This window comes from Alexandromys fortis, unplaced genomic scaffold, assembly GCF_014885135.2.
Source record: "Alexandromys fortis isolate MF-2015 unplaced genomic scaffold, M_Fortis_MF-2015_v1.1 scaffold_92, whole genome shotgun sequence".
Taxonomy (NCBI): domain Eukaryota; kingdom Metazoa; phylum Chordata; class Mammalia; order Rodentia; family Cricetidae; genus Alexandromys; species Alexandromys fortis.
In genome coordinates, this window is record NW_026067972.1 from 4,047,935 (window position 1) to 4,062,301 (window position 14,367).

Consider the following 14,367-nt stretch of genomic DNA (forward strand, 5'->3'; position numbering starts at 1 on the left):
GTGTGTGTGTGTGTGTGTGTGTTGGGGGATGGGCGGGGTGACAGCATGGTGTGTGTGTGTGTGTGTTGGGGGATGGGCGGGGTGACAGCACGGACAACGGAAGAGAACTCTGGGGAGAGCACAGAGACGGACTGACGGGAAAGTGGGTCACCGTGAAGGAAGGCCAGTAAGCTGGACGCCATGGCGACCGTACATGTGCCCACCACACTATGGGACCTGTGTGGCTCTGTCAGGGACTGTCTCACCTTTCCCCAGGAGAAAGCCGAGGCGGGAGGCCAGAGAGACTCACCTTGGCTGGCAAGAGGCAGAGGCGAGCCTGAAATGTGTGATGTGTTTAAGCTCGCTGGTCAGGACGAGGGACATTTGCATTTGCGTGGGCTGTGAACTAGAGGGTGGGCTGGGCTCCCAGGAGGAAGGGAAGAGTGTGAGCACCCAGTTGCACTGTGGTATATCTGTGGGGACCGCGCCGACGGTGGGGGAGTGAAAGTGGGGGCTTCTGGGAACTGTCTGAAGAGGTGTGAATCCAGAAGGAGAGACTGAGGAGTCAGGACAGACAGGCAAATGAACGCTGAAGACCATAAGCCAGACCCAAAATTCCTGCTTCCCTCTCCTGAAGGGCTTTGGTTAAGGGAATCCCGCCCCCCCCCCCCCCCCCCGCCAGAGGCAGGGAGCAGGAGCAGGGGGAGCCATTCTTACCGGCTTGTACCCTAGACTCCCTGTGAAGCGGTGAGCCCGCTTTCCTGAGGTCCCTTGGTCCATTCTCCAAGGCCATATCTACTCTGTCTTGGCCAATCTATATAAACAAAGACATTGGGACCCAGAACAAGAGCCATCAAAAGCTGTCCCTGCAAATGACAAGTCTCCGCCCCCACCCGACACATGCCTACACCCCGCCCCCTCCCCTTCCCTGGCTCCGATCCAGCAGGGCCTTCTGGTAGAGCCCTCCTGGGGGTGCAGCCTTCTGGGTGCTTTCTTCTGGGGGGGGGGCAGGGCTGTCAGGCGCCTCCTGGAGATTTCCTGAGCGCCCTTCCCCCAGGGGATGCCTTTGTCTTTGCCTCCTGAACAGACAGCTGCAGGGGGTGGGGTGGGTTTGAGGGTGGCACCCTTGCACCAGGGAGCGCTAACCGAAGGAGGGATGGCTGGAACAGATACTCCTCTGCTCCTTAATGCAAACCCTGGGAAACCTGAATCACTTAGCCTGGGAGCAGACAGCTCAAGGGACTGAGTTAGGTGAAAGGCGGTCAGAGAGGGCTTCATGGAGGAGGCAGCCTTTGTCCTATCAGGAGTTAGGTGAGCAGAGGCTTGCCTAAAGCCTCACGGTAGGAAGGAACAAAGACAATTTCTTGTGCCACAGCTGCTCTGGAATGGGAGGTAGGGGTGGCCCTGCGTGAGTGACTGGAGGAAGTAGAAATGCTGGGGAGACGGAGACTAGAGGAAGCCAGGGCGGCCCCAAGCAAGTCAAATGGTGGAAGCATGAAGGCAGCCCCGAGAAAGTCTGAGGAGGGTGAGTTTGGTTTCACAGGCAATGGGAAGCCATTGAGAGTCTTAGCGGGGAAGTCCCTTGGTAAGGATGCTGACCCTGGTTGTGTGTGTGTGGCGCGGTGTGTGTGTGTGTGTGTGTGTGTGTGTGTGTGTGTGTGTGTGACAGGTGGTGGTGAACCCAGCTTTTTCCTGAAGAGGTTCTGTCTGGTGGAAGAGAACGGCCTGTATGCCATGCAATGCTCTGAAGGCCCACAGTGCTCAGTCAGCATCCTGGGCCAGAGGCAGAAGAGCAAGCAGGGAAGGCATCCTGGGGCGACGAAACCACAGAGACTTGGGGAAATGAAACTGCAGGCGAGGAGCCAGTCATGGAGACGGGTGTATGGCCAATGCAGAGTGGCGCTCAGAAGGACTGGGGAGGGGATAAGGGGCAACCTGGACGGGACGGGACCCAGCTCTGGAAGACAGGCTCCAGGAAATATAGGTGGCCCGGACTCTATGTGGGTGGGGGCTGATGTGCCCGCAGCCAGGAGGGACACAGCAGTGGGCAGAAGGGAGGATGATGGAAGATTTTCATAAAGGCAGAGGTGGTGATGGCTGCAGTGCCTGAGAGGTCGCGGGAGCGGGAGGGAGGTTGCCTGGCTAGGACCTCCCGGCTTACATTGTCCTCTGGGTCCCGATCCCTAATATTACATTTCCCAATCACCTACTCGTAAATCCTCTTCCTGCCTGGGGCCTGAAACCCTTGAACAGGGAGCAGTTTGATTTAAAGTCAAGGCTGGCAGGAAAGGGGTGGGGGAGACTATCCAGAGAAGAGCCAGATCCTCCCTGGGGCCAGCCCTGTAATTAAAGTAGGGCCATCTCTCTTCCTGAGAGCCTTTCTAGAACGCTGGAAGCAGGGCTGATTGCTACCTGTCTTGGTGGCCTGTGGATCGGAGCACCCACGCGACAGGAGGCCAAACTCAGAGCTGTACACACCAGCCAGGCCATTCCCTACCGTGATCAGGCAGGGCCTCCCTGCTGGGAACCAGGCTGTAGGCAGGCCCCTTCCCCGAGCTACAGTGCAGGTGTCTAGAGTTGTTTCTAACTAATACTGTACAGGAAATGAGACCGGACGCCACTTCCAGAGTTCCAAAGACTCAGGTCTTCCTTGCTAGTCTTTTCTCTCTTGGGGTCTCTGTTCACACACCAAGGAAGCAAGCCACCAAACTGGGTACACCCACATGGCAAGGATGAGGAGCCAGGCAGTCAGCCAGGGAAGCGTTTAGGCCCTCGGCATCCCCCACAGACTTAAATGTTGCTTGGAGTAGAGCGGATGGGACAGGCAGCTGAGTCTTCCTCGGTCGAGCCTTCAGAGAGGAACGCGGGCCCTGAGTAGACCCACCTGGGCTGAAGGGACCATGACACAGAAGACACAGCTAAGCTACACCAAATCCTTGGAACAGAAACTGGACCACCATAAATACATACGGTTCTGAGCCACCGGGTTTGGGGGAGGGGGGGTCATTTGTTATACAGCAATCACTAACTCATACACTTACTTGTTCGCTCGGAGTCTCCACGCTGCCCTCGGAATAAATGTGCTGATAACCCTCAGCCCAAAGCATGGAGCAAGGGAGGACACAAAGGCAGCAGGAAAGAGCTATGTTATCTGTAAAACGCTGGGTATGTGGGTGCGATTCGTGACTTCAATCATTCCAGAGCTGAGTCAGGGAGAACCTGGTTCTTATGGCCTTGTACAAGTCAATCTCTTTGTCCCTCAATGTCCTCATTATAATAAGGGGGCACGGGGACATTCAAGTGAACGTCTCAGCACGTTTCTGAGGAAGACAGTGACAGTCTGGGGAAGGCCAGGGCACAGTGGGAAGAACACAGGACCTGGAGCCCGGTGCCAGGCCTCAGTCTGTGCAACACTAGGCAGGTGTGGAGAGTTGGGCCAGCTCCATCCTTTCCCTTCTGTGACCTCAGTCTCAAGTGAGCTAAGCCCTACCCTGTGGTATCTGGGGGCTCCCTGCCAGCCTGAGGGTGGTACGTACAGGAAAGGACATTCTTTTTGGTGATGGGACAGGGATATGCATCCTTTAGGATGCAGATGAGGAGACAAGACAGATGTGCTGGAAGACAGCGCAGAGCAGAGCCCAAGAGTCATGGAGCAGAGGCGGGGGGCCACCGGGGAGCCTCACACCGGGCAGGCTGGGCGCATTCAGGAGACAGTGCTGCCAGTTAGAGCGATACATTTGCAGGGTGGGGGTGACCATAAGGATGGAAGGAGCCGGTGGGTAGGGGTGTAGCTCAGTCGAGAGGGTACCTGCCTAGCATGCATGCAACTCCAGTCTGATTCTCAGTGCTACAACGGGCAAAGCGGTCTGCAACTGTAATCCAAGCACTCGGGAGGTGAATAACAGGAAGACCAGAAGCTCAGCTCATTCTCGGCCACGTAGGCCATCCTGAAATACACGAAATCCTGTCTCAAAAAAACTAAAATAAAAAGACTCTGGTCGGGCCTTGAATGCCAAGAGGACAGTTTTGACTTCCTGATGACTTCCAGGAGGGTCTTACTGGACAGCCAGCGAAAGCGCTGGGGCAGGACCCTCTAGAATCTTGGCCCTTGGTGGAGAAACCAACCGAGGCACAAGGCTGCCCTGTTCACTCCTCCTTATGTAGGACTCAGCCCTCACTAACAGACCTTGGTCAGCTGTTCCTTGATCTCTGTCTTGCCTTCTGAGCGACGGACTGGCTGCTGCCGTGACCCCATACAGGACCACGAGGACACCCTGAGAAATACAATAATGCCTCTGGCCTGAATTCTCTAGATGCTGCTCAAGCCACCAGGTGCTCTCACTGTCTGCTGACCCCACCCCGAGCAGTCTGGTCCCATCTTTCCCCATCACCCCTGTACAAAAGCAACATCATTTTCTGCTGTCTGTCTCTCCATTCCCAGCGGGGTTCTGATAGCCACTCCGAGCATCATCCCCACATTCTTCAAAAGACGTGTTTGGAAACAAGAAATTGCTAGAGAGATGATTCAGGCCTTGGCCTCCGATTGTGTCTGGACATAAGCAAGCCCATCTGTGGAGCCTGCACTGCCAAATTCTGTCATCCGGCTCCATATGGCTCGCTTCCCCCCTCCCCCAACTCACAACCTGCAGTCTGTCCGGGCTCACTGTGGTGGTAGCTACACTGAGAATCCAGGGGGAGGAGCCTAGGTTCCAGCAAGTGGTATCTCTGCTCCCCTCCTGTCCTGCCTGGGACCACCATGGGGGCATGGAACCCAGCATGGCTGGGCTTCTTGGCCTTCTCTTCTTGTCTCCACAGAGCCATAATGTGGAGTCCTCAAGCCAAGGGGACCCAAGGAGATTGTGAACTTTTGCCACCCCACTCCCCCAAATGGAGGTAACTCCCTGGACTGTGGGTTCAGTTGTTTGCTGGGCCAGTCCCTTTGTCCTAGGGAATGTGTCACGGGCCTCTCAGTGTCTCCCTTGCCTACAGGCAGCCGACTTGGCACTTAGAGCTGTCAGGCCAGAGCTTTATGACCCGGGGTCACTGCTTAACTTTTCTGGGTCCCCCCATCTTCAGTGGGCCTGATGGGGACCTACCTTAGCATTCTGGCCTTGTTCATTTCCTAGGTTGGACACTGGCGTCTGGTAAGCAAAGAAAGAACTTCGTAGACTGTACAGCACCAAGACTAGAGAGTGGTCCTTGGGCATACGGGTTATGGACCCGAATGATTTCTGGCTGGGGCAAATTTCCAGGCAAATCCCTGATGTTCGTGATCAGATGAGAAAATCATCTTTCCCAGAGGACTTAAATCTGAGGTGAGAGGGTGACGTGTGACTGAGGGGTAGGGGTGGGGCCAGGTTAGACAGGCTGCGAGGCAGAGCTTCGCTTCAGTAAAAGGCTTGAAGAAACAATAAGTCCTCATGGCTAACAAAACACATATGCTGCCCAGATCTGGTTCAAGGCCGGTCAGTGGAAAACGGGTCTGAAAGCCGGGGAAGAGAGGGGAATCTGTTCTTAACAAGGCTGCGCTGGCCGCAGACATAATTGTCCTGAGAAAGAAGGTTCAACATATGGTGATCATTCCCGAGTTCGGCCTGGGCTAAGAATGGCTTGTGTCTCTAATATGCTTCTTCTTCCCACGCAGATGCTCATCCAGGTCTGTATCAGGTTCTGCGACTCCCAAGCAGCATCAAACAGTCTCTGTCCACCAGGTAAGGCTAGGCGTGGCTATAGATGGAAAACACATCCTTTCTTGGGAGGTGGGGGTGTCTGTGGAATGCCACCCAATGAGAGAACAGGCATCCGTGGAAAAAGTGACACAGAGTCACTAAGGCACAGAAAGCACCACAGTAAACAGAGTCAGTGAACTGCACTGTGCAGGACTTCTCAGAGCCTTAACGCGCTCACGTACATTATGTTTTAAGGTACTTCAAAGTGTCTGGGTCTGTCTGGGTCCCCAATGGCTTTGAGGATTCCAGTCTGTCCTGAGGTCTGATGAGGCGGCAGGTGTGGGACGTTACATGAAGGGGCTGGCAACATTCAGGCCCAGGGACTTTCTTCACAGAAGGTCTCCCTCTGAGGGTGACGCAAGAGAGACAGACCGTTGCTCTGTTCCCAGGCTGCAGTAGGCCACTGAGGGAGTAATCTTCAGGGAGGGCCAGCGGGAGCTCCAGGGTCACACTTGCATCTGGGAAACTCTGTGTTGATGAAAGGGATCCACCCACAGGACACAGAAGAGCAGCAACAGGGCTAGAGAACATCCCATGTCCCTTGTCAGTTTCACGGTTCTGTGGCCAAGGAAGGAGGAGAAATCAATTCCGGGTCCGTAAGCATCTATAAGTAGGGCCCGCTTCCCGCTCCCACAGCTGTGAGCCTCAGACAGAAGCTTTCAGTAGCATTGCCTGCTGCGTTCACAGCCAAGGCTAGCGCCGCTTCTATGAATAAAATTTAGAGGTTCAGGACAAATCTGAAAACCAACTGCGCTCTTTCTCTCTCTCTCTCTCTCTCTCTCTCTCTCTCTCTCTCTCTCTCTCTCTCTCGTTTGGGAATCAATACCTCTTTGTTCTGGAAATCATCTCCAGCTAAAGGAGAATGCACCACACAGGGTTGAGGCATGTCCTTGACCCAGAATCAGGATAGGAGCACAGTCCGGGAACCAAAACAAAGGCCAGGCCACCTGCTCATTCACAGAGCTGTCTCCAAGAGCTAACTTCAGGGATGAACCCTGACAAAACTTGAGATTGCCTCCCAAGTACCCGCGGTGTCTGCTGAGCCCCATCTCGGAGCACATGGAAACCTGTCCCCCGTTGTGCAAAAAGAGAAACCCCGCTTCTGTGAGGAGTGGATCTGGGTGTGAGGACCTGGGCAGGGAGGCGGGAAAGTTTGCCTGAGAAGAATCGGAAAAGGCTGGAAGGGAGGAACAGAGAGACGTTTAAGGCCATCTGTGGAAACCTCCTGACTGCGCTCCGCTCTGCACTGCTTCCACAGAAGTCACAGGCTACACAGCACGTCTGTCTGTCATTGGTTTAGGATCTGTCTACACTGCTTCTGGGATGGATCTGAGGGGTTTTGATGGGGAGGCTTGGCAGGAGGGAGAAGTTTGATTTGAAGGATGAGCAGAAGGTGCTTCCTGCTGCCCATCTTGGTGACAGAAGGGAAGGGGGGCTTCCCCACGACCAGCCTTGGGGATTTCTCTCCCACTTCATTCTCGCTCTCTCTTTGGCAGCCCCGGTGTGTGCATTTACTGGAGACACACGCCAGCAGTCCAGAACTGCGCTCCCAAATAAGGAGGAAGATTGCTAGGAACTCCCTCCCCCACAGTCTGCAGGGCAGGCTCCAGGCCTCCTGGCCCTGGGGATGTATAGTGGGCGGCTGGGCTGTCTGGTTCCAGGGCAAGCCTCTGGTATCTCAGGCTGCAGGAGGAGGTATAACTAACCCACGGCCTTCTGGCTCCAGCCAGCCAAAATACCGGGAACATTCTGGCTAGAACGGAGGCTGGCTGTCAGGCTCAGCCTGTCTGTGATCTGTGTGCTGCTACAAGCAGGTTTGAATCTGCACAGACAACCAGGAGAAAGTCTTTCCCTCCGTCAGCTTAAATGGTTGCCACCTCCATCAAAACCAGTCTCGGAGCTGTCACGGGTTTTCCCATACAAAAGATGTCCCCACAGTTTTCCTGCTTACATATCATTGGTCAAACTTGGGCATATGGCCACACATGCTTGCAAGGAAGGCTGAGGAACGTGTCAACTGAGTAGCAAGAAGCCTGTCTCAAAAGCAGAGGGCCCAGCAGGAAGGGCAGAGAACAGGCACGTTAGCTCAGTGTGGTCCAGGCTGATACTGCTGAGTTCTGACCCAGAGTGTTTTGTTTTGCAGTTAGAGGGAAAATTCTTTTATTTTTGTTTAAGCCAAAAGGAGCCCAGAGAGGTCGAAGCCCTTCATTGTGCACCAGGCAACATGTGCAGGCCGGAGAACAAAGCCAGCTTGGAAAGATGGGAAGGCGAGAGAAGCCAGGGCCGTGTGACAGAGGTGTCCGAGGATGGATGTGTTCCTAGTCCCAGTCAGAATGAGGTTCAGACTCCGCCCTTTCCTCTACTGGATCTATGGACCAATAAATCCCACCTCTGTTCTGTTCCTTCCTCTCAGGTTTCCCTCGTTGCTGTTAGGAGCCCAGGTTGCCAAGGCAATCAGCTTTCACTTGTGAGCCCCAGATGCTAAGGCTGCGGTCGTGTTTCACGTGTGAGCTCAGAGGCTCCATGGACCACTCTTTTGGCCAAGTGGTTTTTTTATTGCAAGAGGATTTCCTCATCCTATGTTTCAGGACTTTGAATGATGTCATCAAAGCTCACATGACTGTGTAGCTCTTCACAGCGTGCAGGTTTGTTCCAAAGAAATTTCCTCATAGGAGGTGGACACAGGCTCCCTGGGATGCAGGTTGTTTTCCCAGAACATGGATAAGGCTCGGTGAGATGAAGGCCGAGTTCATTCATCTCCGCAGCTGCTCACTGGAGACCTGTGCTCATTCCCACAGCACTCCATGTATGGCTCCATAGGGATGAGGGTTCATTTCACTTCGTCATCATTTGGAGAACATATTTCGTAGGTTGGGTGGGCTAAAAGTCAAGCTGGGCTGCCTTAACTCAGAGGCAGAGCTCAGAGAGCTGGACTGACAGACAGATGTCTCTAGTGGCCATGACTGGCACCAAGACTCTGGCAGGCGGCATCAATAACTGACTTGGCTTCCTTCTCCTATGCCCTGGAGGTCCCAAGGCCTCTCAGTATTCCCACTGGTGACAGACTTCTAAACTATGGGTTCTCAAGAGAATCTTCTGTACCAAAACTACAACAGGACAAAGAAATAAAATAAAATTTTCCTGATATCAATCTAAGCAAATTATCTAATCTTTAAAAAATAATTTAAAAATATTATTATTATTTTATATTTTATATGTATGCATGCTTTGTATGTGTGTCTGTGTACCACTTAAGTGCAGTGCACATGGAGGCCAGAAGAGGGCATTAGATCTCTTGGAACTGCCATGAGGGTGCTGGGAATTGAATCTGGGTCCTCTAGAAGAGCAACAAGTACCCTTAACCACTGATCTATCTCCTCAGCCTACCTACCTACTTACCTACCTATCATCTAACTATCTGTCTATTTATCTACCTATCACAAGTTCAAACATATAAACAATAAAAGTAAAAACAGATTAAGCTGAAAGCTTTTGTACAACGAAGGAAATAATCAACTGAGTGAAAAGACAATCCATTAAACGGGAAAAAATGGCACACTGTTAAGGAGTGTGTGTGTGTGTGTGTGTGTGTATTGTGTGTGTGTAACTCAAATAAATCATAGCAAGAAAATAAAGGACACCACTCTAAATGAATTAGGGACCTGAATCCAAATGCTGAGAACCACTCACAAGAGAACATGCAAAGGCCAATGGCTGGGCACAAGAAAGTATTCAATATCAACATTAGAGAAATACAAACTCAAGCCACAGCAAGGTATCATCCACACCTACTAAAAATTACTTTTATCTAAGTGAGAAAGACTTTTATCTTAATGAGGACATTAAGAAAGGGACTCTCCCACACCCATTCCACCGAACCCAGCTGGATAGTCTAGAGAGTATTTCCGTTTTAATGTCTCTAACCACATCTGCTAAGATTTTTTCTCACATAAAGTCACATAGGGATGCTGGAGGCCTCATTCTGCCTCTCTGGGGAGGATGTTGGCCAATGGCAAAGTGAATCTAAATGAAGCTCAGAGGAGTTGGGGGATGGTGGAACAGGGTTCCCCACATAGAAGAGGGAGCCAAATGCTCCAGGGATGCATGTGAAGAATAAATGCTTACTCTTGTTCAAGGATGAGGGAACAAGGCAGTGGGAACAGAGACACAGGATGAGAGGAAAGATGGGCTTTGGTTATCTCCTGAATATTCTAAACAACAACTACATGAAGGTTCTGAGCAGATGGAGGCATACACACTCAAGAAAAGGAAGCGTGACTGCAGTGTGGATGGAGTGTGCCAAGGTGGCTCTGGACATCTGCCAACCCACTGAACTTGACTTGGAATAGCTACAAGACTGTACCAAAAGCAGAAGCATGTAGTTTCTCCTGTTGTTCTCCATCCTCTCTAGAAAGCCAGCATCCCACAGGAGTCAAGTGGCTGGCTTTTCCGGGGATGCTGTAGCAATTAGCAGGAGGTGTAGAACATTGTAGAGTTAGTTAGATCAAAGCAGAGTTAGTTCACTCCGCCTCCTCCCCACAGCGCCTCCCATTGTCCCTGAACTTGTGAGGTTGTCATCACCATCCCTGCACCTAAGCCAAAAGCGAACAGTCTTCCAGGACACTAGACTCCTGCATCCACGGGTCTGTGTTGGGCAAGAGGACATGACCCAGCAAAAGGAGCTAGACCATGTATTTCTAAATGTTTGCAATTTCTCGAACTATAATTCAAACAAAAAGCATGCTAATGAGTCTTGGAAGTCTCTTACTTGAGTTCCTCAGAAGCAGTCCCTGTAACACCCATGTTTCCATGTTGTGTCTATCACAGGTGCCATGCTTCTAGACTTTTTAACTATGTATGTTTCTGTCACAAGTGTATCTTGTGTTTCAGTCCTTCATGCAGCTGTGAAAGTTTTATATATATTAATGTATATATGAATAATGTATTAATGTATATGGTCCATTCATATCTTTTTATATTAATTCTTTTTAATATGGATATTTATTATTATTAGTGTGTGTGTGTACGCACACACGTGGGTGTATGTGTGTGTGTGTATGTGTGCGTGTGTTTCAGGACAACCTTGTAGAGTCAGTTCTCTCCTCCATCTTTATGGGATTTTCAGGGATGGAACTCAGGTGATTAGGTCTGCCGGACAAGAGTTTTACCTGCTGAGTTATCTTCCCAGGCCTTCATCTGACAATTGTTTCTTCGTAGTGGACATCTGCACGGTTCAAGCTCAGTGTGGAAACAGCTGCCATGAACAACCTCAGCTGTGTGTCTTTGCACAGCTGAATGGGGGAAGGGTGCAGAATAAATTGCTGAAAACGAGTGTCCGGGGCATTTGATGGGCTCTGCCAGGTTGCCTTGAAATAGCCTCTTGGCTTATTTCGTTCCCAACCAAGCATCCCCCTGCCTCCTCACCAGGAACAAGTTTTAGTCATCTTCAAAGCTGCCTGGCTGGCCTGGGAAGTAAGATAGGTATAGATACAGATACTAGAAGATAGATAGATAGATAGATAGATAGATAGATAGATAGATAGATAGATAGATAGATTTTTGTGTTTCTCAGTTTGCGCATGCGTCTTTCTCTGTAAGCGCTCTCTCATCAAGGCTTCTGCACATTTGCTGCTTGACCTGTTTTCCTTCTGTGTCGAGAAAGTTCTTCGTACTACTTAGCTATTCACCGGCAGTATGAACGTTAGAAACTTTTTTTTTTTTTTAGCATCTCACCTGTAATTCTATTTATGGCATCTTTTCCTCACAGGCGTTCAAATGTTTACATAGTTGACGGCCGCTTCCAGGATGATCCCTAGCCTTCCTTATGCCTGACCCCGCCTTGCTTTTAATGATCTCTTAACGGCTTCACTCTTGGGTTAATCATGAATTACTTGGAGTCGTGGTTCCATTTTATTCATAACGGTCAAGCTCTGCTCCAGAAATTACTCACCCTAGAGCCCTAGCTAGGAGAAGTTCCCAATAAATAAATAAACACACTTTAAGTGCTACTGAATTCCATCAAAAAGTGTTCCAGAGTTCAGTCGAATGAGCAAGCTTGGACGGTGTGGTTCCAAGGTTACGGTCGAAGGAGAAAGTTCCCAGGCATTTGGCCGAGAAACCACAACAGGCGGCGAGTTAGAAATGCAATTTTAATCACTATATGGAATAAGAACAGGGCTAACCTCAGCTGCTAATAGAAAATTATTAAAAGAAAACCACAGAAAATGTGTCCTATATTTGTTTCACCTTAAAAGCTACTTTGCCACTAAATTATCTGCTATTGGAATCAGAGTTTTTAATATGGAAGAGTCATAGTTTAATATAAAAATAGTCATGGTTTAATATGAAAAGCCGGAATTTAATATAAAGATAACGAGGTGAGGAGCTTGGATGGCTGTCTGGAGCTCAGCGAGACTGATTCCTTTATCCACCCTAGTGTCTACCCTCGGCTGGTGGCTGTGACCCAGCTGTGGGACACGAAGAGGCGGGGAGAGTCTCGGTGTGTGTGTTTGTGTGGTGTGGTATGTGCTGGATGGGTGTGTGTGTGTGCATGCCTGTGTGTATGCTCTGAGAGTGTGTGTGTGTGGTGTGGTATGTGCTGGATGGGTGTGTGTGCATGCCTGTGTGTAAGCTGTCTGTGTGTGTGGTGTGGTATGTGCTGGATGGGTGTGTGCACGTGTCTGTGTGTAAGCTGTGTGTATGTGTGTGTGTGTGGCATTGGGTGTGTTATTCAATCACTCTCCACCTTATTTTTTGAGACAGGGACTCTACTTAACCTGGAGTTCACCAATTTGGCAAGCCTTGCTAGCTGGTGAACTCCGGGGAGCCCTGTGGCTCTGTCTTCCCAGTGCTAGGTTTACAGGCACAAAGGGCCACATCTGGCTTTACCTGGGTTTTGGGCCGCTAAACTCAGGTCCTCACACTTCCACAGCAAGCGCTCTACCCACCGAGCTGCTCCCTAGCCTCCTGTTTATGTTCTCAAAGCCAGTCATGGAAAACAAAGGAAAATCACGAGACCTTGGGGAGATCCCTAGGGTCTCAACTCAGTGGTTTTTAAAACACAAGAAAGGTCACTGAGTGATTTGTGCAGTTCCTTCCCACACTGAGGTCCTGGGCATCTGTGAGTTTTTCTGCAAGATCCTTACCTCCGTGGAACCCCCTGGGATTCTAAGGGAGGTGTGAAGGCAAAGCCACCACAGCTGTTACCAGCTGTTCCACGAGGCCACTCTGGGAGCCCACAGAAGTATCAGCACACTGTCAGTTAGGAGTTAAATTAAATTCCAGGATCTTCTGTGTAGTTGGAACTGGCCTTGATGTTTTTATCTGTCTGGTGCCGGCTCCTGTGGGGCCTGTTGCAGCTGAGATACAGCCAGATAAGGGACGGAAGGGGAGGGAGCGGAGTGTTGGCTTCTCTGCTGATGTGTGGCTCATAACCGATCCACTGCATAAGCTGTACTCCGGTGACTTCCTGAAAAGGACCCAAGATGACTCACGAATTCAGTCGAGTATGAGATGTGTTTGCAGACTCTGCTGAGGCTGGAGGACACACAAATTCATACGGAAAGAACTCACACAGTCTTCTGCAGAGTGTGAGCATGTAGCTACTTTTCTCATTTGGATGACCAAATACCAAGAAGCAGCACCACGAAGGAAAAGCTCATCCTAGCTCACAGCTGGGGGGTATAACCCATCATGGCAAGGAAGGCACGTCAGAGCGCTGGCCCACATCTGAGTGGCTCAGATGCCTATCAGGGCTCTCCCTTGTCCTTTTTATTCAGCCCATGACCCCGGTTCAAGTTCAGTGTTGTCTTCCCTTCTCAGTTAAGCCACTCTGGAAACACCCTTACAGACAGCCGAAGGTGTGTCTCCCAGGTGACTCCAACAAGGAAAATAGACACTACACACAAAGAAAGGTTCTCTCTCAGGCCAGTACAGAGGAAGAGGCCTTGGCTGTTCCTCCAGGCTAAGAAGGAACCCCTGGGGAGAGGTAAGCTCTCTCATTGCTGGTAGCTACCGCTGACAGCTGGAGGTCCCTCAACCTTCCAACCTCCCAGAGCTGAACTTTGCCAAGAACCAGAATGAGTTCAGAAGTCAGCTCTTCCCACAGAGAGTCAGGAAGTAATGCTGCTGGCTGATACCTTGACCCTTGAAGACCCGGGTGGTTAATTCAGGCCAGACAGGCTTGCACTGCTGACCTATAGAGCCGTGCTAATGGGTCTCACAGATACAAGATGGGCGAGCACACATCAACTCTGATTTAACTCACTAATGAACAAGAGAACCCATCAGCTGTGCCACAGGTTCCCAGAATTCCCAGAGCTGGGCAGGTGGACACTAAGGTTCACTGAGATGGCTCGGTAAAATGGTAAGGGCAGAGGCCCTTACCACCAAGCCTGAAGGAAGTCAGTCCTGGGGACTGCGGAAGGAAAGAACAGACTCCCACAAGCTTTTTGAGTTTTGTTTATACCTCTGTGTACACCATGGCATATACACATATGCACGTGCACATAAACACACTAGTGAAAGATTATTTTCATTGTTAGCAGGGTCTACGATTTCTAAGGTTGTAAGATGGCTGGAAAGCAATGAGAGGGACAGGTAACCGGAAGTGTCCTAGGAGGATCCTAGGCTTCCCTCTCACCTGCTCAAAGTCTCTCAC

The 14,367-nt window shown here is 50.8% G+C and overlaps 1 long non-coding RNA gene across 3 annotated transcripts; it reads left to right on the plus strand.

Annotated features, from left to right (window-relative positions):
* The first annotated feature begins 4,101 nt into the window (after positions 1–4,101).
* LOC126509866 (uncharacterized) lies at positions 4,102–8,842 on the plus strand. 3 transcript variants are annotated; one of them, XR_007594270.1, is made up of 6 exons: positions 4,102–4,311; positions 4,421–4,872; positions 5,106–5,294; positions 5,624–5,690; positions 6,561–6,730; positions 8,122–8,842. It is a non-coding gene; the product is annotated as an uncharacterized lncRNA (long non-coding RNA). The 3 variants fall into 3 exon arrangements; XR_007594268.1 differs by having other exon boundaries at positions 4,102–4,872; XR_007594269.1 differs by lacking the exon at positions 6,561–6,730 and having other exon boundaries at positions 4,102–4,872.
* The last annotated feature ends 5,525 nt before the right edge of the window (positions 8,843–14,367 follow it).